We start from the raw sequence: 5485 nt of genomic DNA, 5'->3' as shown, positions 1-5485 counted from the left end.
ATAGCCAGCCATTTTATGGTCGACTCAGAAATAACTAATTTCGGAGTCATTTCCTATGCCCATAAATGAGCTGAGGAAGGACTTCTTGATAGGTGGAGAGGTTTAAGTCTCTGAGGGGTGGTCCAAGGGAGGAAACATGAATAGAGCCATATAAAAGCAACTGACCTGCTGCATTTATCGGGCATTTGGCTCAGTAGATGGATGGGGATCGAATCCCCCAGCTTGGAGGCTGTTAGGTTCTGGAAATATTTTGGTGATAGTCTGTGGGGTGACTCCACAGAGGGACTGTACGGTCACCTGCTATGACCGGCTGTGATATCGATGGAGCTGTACAGCGGGGTCACGTGCCGAACCCTGTCTACTCTGGATGGAGATAACAGACTATCCTGGGAACGTTGCCAACAGAAGCTGATAAAGGAATGGAGCGTCCTTGGCCAGGACTCAGTACGTTCTCGCTAAATTAGATTGAGTCAGACCGCCAGGGAGAGGAAAAGAGTATTTTTTTCGTCATTATTAGTTGACTATTATTATTTTCAGTTCTATTTTGCTTTTCCTGTTCTTATGTTTTATTCTTATTCTAACCCCTCTGTATGATTTTGATTAATTGTAATCAAAAATTTCTGTAACGCTTATGCAAAAATAAAGATTATACCTGCATTTAGAGTAACAGCTTTATAGTATTTTTGAGAACAGAACACAGTCACTTAAGTATTGATAATCCTGCTTGTTTACTGTAAAAAGTTTTTAAACTGTGCATGATAGGATCAAAATGGTTAGTCTAGCCTCTCATTAAAATTTTCTCCTTGTGGAAAAAGTTAACTTGCCTCTAAATAAATTCTCGATTAGAAAAGCGCTGTCATTAGCTGGAGTGGCTTTTGAGTTGTATCCTATTGTAGGTTGCTTATGGTATATAGCCGAAGCTGAAACAGGGGAGGCTTTGGGATGTAGACAGTTAGCAGCTTGGCAAATCTTCTTGAGACAACTAGCCTGAGTATTTTTAGAATCCTGTTTAGTTCATAAATATCTTACCCTTTAGAAGGAGGGCTAGTCCAGAGTGCTGTAAGGCCCAATTGTGCCAGGAGAGGAGGAGCACCTTGTCCAGCTCTCCAACTAGCCTCTCCCCATTCCAGTGTTCCCGGGGATATCAGCCTCCTCTGTTTCCTGAGCAAGAACGCGAGGCCAGTGTCCCATCTGTTCAAGCCTTCATCCGGTGCTGTCAGCGTACCTGGCGGCTGGCCCGTGCGACTCTACTCCGCACCTCCGACCGCTATCAGAGATCAGCCAACCTTCGCCGCACCCCGGCCAACGCTTTCACTCTGAGACGGAAGGTCTGGCTCTCTGCGCGGGACTTACCCCTCCGGGCTCAGTCCAGAAAGCGTCGTAGGGCCTTTCCCCATATCCAAGATCATCACCCTGGCAGAAGTTTGTCTGCGTCTGCCCTGGTCTCTCTCATCCATCCCACCTTCCACGTCCCTCGACTCAAGCCGCTTGAGGACAGCCGCTTCTGTTTACCTGGATGCTGATTCTCTGGCTGTTCCCTGCCGAATAGGCTTGCCTTCTCTGACTGATCTCCTTCTTTTGACACCTGCCTGTTTTCTGGAATAAACCTTGTGGACTTTCACTTCTTACCTGATCGTTTTGGTGTCGTGCTTATGCAGCTTAACAGTGTGCCAATTGCTGTCGACATTCCCCATCAGTTTCAAACTCTCCGGTGGCTTTAAAGAATCCGTGTCGCTTATCACAATTCACCTCACTGTAGTTTCACTCCTGGTACCATGTTTTGTTCATTAATGCAATGATGAGCTGGGGCTTTTATCCAATGTACTTATAACTTTAACTATGTTAGCAGCTTACATGTTAAATGTCCTGTGGTCTTCTTACACTGTCCCACCCGGCTTCTCTTCATAAACCGCACCCCTAACTCTTAAAGACCGGTTAAGGGTCTGAGCGGCGATTTTTAAGAAGAAAACAAATACAATTTGAGAACATAAAGACCTGTCTCCATAGACGTGTTTCAGTTTTCCGTCTTTGCAGCGAGCGCCACGGACTGCGCTCGCCGGTTTATCTGGATGTTTTTTTTTTCCAGAAAACTAAAAGACTTTGTAAAACCCATCATTTGTCCTTTTCTGGAATTTGAATTTGGCTCTACCCTTACCTTATGTGCTTGTTACTGCATCCATTTCCACACACTTCCATTCACAGTCGTATCAGAATTTTCCTGGAAATGATACAAGGTGGAGAGTGGGGAAATTTACGGAACATAGACACGGGCTCTTTTTCCCACATGACGCCAATCAAGAGTGTAACTTTGGTTCGAGAAGTGGGGGGGGGCCACAATAACGAGTTCTCAGTGTTAAATAAACATTGAACTTTAAATAATTGACGAACAGTATTTATTTTGATTTAAAGTGATTAATGAAAAGGTAAAATTGTAAGGAAATCCTTAGAGTGGCTGCGCTGGTGCTATGCCAAATCCCGATGGGGGATTTGAAAATAATGGAAATTGTCCAGCGAGGAAATTGTGACCCCGTGGTCCCCCACACCCTATGCACAGGGAGACCCCTTGGGGTGGTAATAAGTTTTACTTAGTATTTTTAGCTTCATGTGCAGTGACTATAAAACATTTAAATAGTATGAGTAAATCTTTACTAAAACGTATTCTTCCCACACTGTTGAAATGTGTATATATTTTAGATTTTACTCATGAAATTCACTGAATTTTAATATTACAATGTAAAAATTATGACAGTTATTTTAACATATTTTGCTCGACTTCAAAGGTTTAGGGTTCCTCGGGTCGCTGCACAGGAAAGACCTTGGCCTGCGGATCTGTCCATGGTTCTAATGATTCGATGCCATGTGTGGTTCAATGCCAATTTTGACCTTGTCACTATAGCTTTTACTTGTTTTTTTCGATATCTTTTAAGTTTAAAAGGAATCATGGAACCGTTTTTGTCAGCGTTTGTAACACCTTATTTGTACAAAACATTATTCACAGCTTCAACAAGTTGCAGTGACAGTAATTAGAGTTATAATGATAATGTCAAAATATTATTTACAGATTACTGGAAAGTCTGGGTATGCTCTCTGAAGACGATCATGCAGCGCTGCTTTTTTTTTGTCTTTTTTTGTTTGGTCTTGCATAGCTACCATCAGGTCTCTGCAGAAGGTAATTATTTTGCTCTAACTGCGTGTTGCTATTAGGACCAGTGTTTATGAATTGGACGCTATTTGCAAAAAGGGTCATTTGCATGGAAAAGGGGCCAATTTTGCACCAAATGCATGCCCAAATTGTATGAACGGAAATAGCACTGGCGCACCAAGACACTATTTGTGTGGCTGCGTCTTTAGCTGTGCATTTCACCGTTTTAGTTTATGAATTAGATGCTTGCCTTCTCTTATTTGCGCCGGTTCAGCGGTGGCAAAAGCCGCACAATAGCTCTTTTAATTGGCCCCATACTGTTTTGCCGCGCCTATTGTGGCCCCCCATCGCTGGCCTGCGCATCATTGGCATACCTTTTGAGAGGGAAACAGGTGTGCAAATTGTGCCCCGATCGCTCCCTCTCCGTGCCCCCGACTGTTCATCATATATTATTATTGAGGGGGACAACACATTGTTTTTTCCCAAGTAGGGGGGGTCAGGTTTCCCCTGCCCCACCTGTAATTTGCGCCCCTGACACCAATATGGAACATTGCCAGTGGATTTATGGCTTTCAGTGCAAGTGGGAAAGGGACTAAAGAAACAACCATTCAATGTACAGTGGGGCAAAAAAGTATTTAGTCAGCCACCAATTGTGCAAGTTCTCCCACTTAAAAAGATGAAGATCAACTATGAGAGACAAAATAAGAAAAAAAATATCCAGAAAATCACATTGTCTGATTTTTAAAGAATTTATTTGCAAATTATGGTGGAAAATAAGTATTTGGTCAATAACAAAAGTTCATCTCAATGCTTTGTTATATACACTTTGTTTGCAATGACAGAGGTCAAACGTTTTCTGTAAGTCTTCACAAGGTTTTCACACACTGTTGCTGGTATTTTGGCCCATTCCTCCATGCAGATCTTCTCTAGAGCAGTGGTGTTTTGGGGCTGTCGCTGGGCAACACAGACTTTCAACTCACTCCAAAGATTTTCTATGGGGTTGAGATCTGGAGACTGGCTAGGCCACTCTAGGACCTTGAAATGCTTCTTACGAAGCCACTCCTTCGTTGCCCGGGCAGTGTGTTTGGGATCATTGTCATGCTGAAAGACCCAGCCACGTTTCATCTTCAATGCCCTTGCTGATGGAAGGAGGTTTTCACTCAAAATCTCACGATACATGGCCCCATTCATTCTTTCCTTTACACGGATCAGTCGTCCTGGTCCCTTTGCATTAAAACAGCCCCAAAGCATGATGTTTCCACCCCCATGCTTCACAGTAGGTATGGTGTTCTTTGGATGCAACTCAGCTTTCTTTCTCCTCCAAACACGACAAGTTGAGTTTTTACCAAAAAGTTCTATTTTGGTTTCATCTGACCAAATGACATTCTCCCAATCCTCTTCTGGATCCTCCAAATGCTCTCTAGCAAACTTCAGACGGGCCTGGACATGTACTGGCTTAAGCAGGGGGACACGTCTGGCACTGCAGGATTTGAGTCCCTGGCGGCGTAGTGTGTTACTGATGGTAAAAAGTAGCCTTTGTTACTTTGGTCCCAGCTCTCTGCAGGTCATTCACTAGGTCCCCCCGTGTGGTTCTGGGATGTTTGCTCACCATTCTTGTGATCATTTTGACCCCACAGGGTGAGATCTTGCGTGGAGCCCCAGATCGAGGGAGATTATCAGTGGTCTTGTATGTCTTCCATTTTCGAATAATTGCTCCCACAGTTGATTTCTTCACAACAAGCTGCTTACCTATTGCAGATTCAGTCTTCCCAGCCTGGTGCAGGTCTACAATTTTGTTTCTGGTTTCTTTTCCTTTGACAGCTCTTTGGTCTTGGCCATAGTGGAGTTTGGAGTGTGACTGTTTGAGGTTGTGGACAGGTGTCTTTTATACTGATAACGACTTCAAACAGGTGCCATTAATACAGGTAACGAGTGGAGGACAGAGGAGCCTCTTAAAGAAAAAGTTACAGGTCTGTGAAAGTCAGAAATCTTGCTTGTTTGTAGGTGACCAAATTCTTATTTTACCGAGGAATTTACCAATTAATTCATTAAAAATCCTACAATGTGATTTCCTGGATTCTTTCCCACCATTCTGTCTCTTAGTCGAAGTGTACCTATGATGAAAATTACAGGCCTCTCTCATCTTTTTAAGTGGGAGAACTTGCACAATTGGTGGCTGACTAAATACTTTTTTGCCCCACTGTATTTGCGTTATGCATGTGCTCCTCTATATTCCGTTTCCTTTGGTGGTGGCAGGGTCTGCCTTTCCCATTAAGAATTAACTGATTGGGAACACGCAAGAGGTGAAAGGCAGCCAAAGTGAATTTCATAAAGCAGCGCTGT

Source organism: Zeus faber (genome assembly GCF_960531495.2).
Source record: "Zeus faber genome assembly, chromosome: 3".
NCBI classification, from domain to species: Eukaryota; Metazoa; Chordata; class Actinopteri; order Zeiformes; family Zeidae; genus Zeus; species Zeus faber.
Note: the sequence above shows the minus strand (reverse complement) of the source record.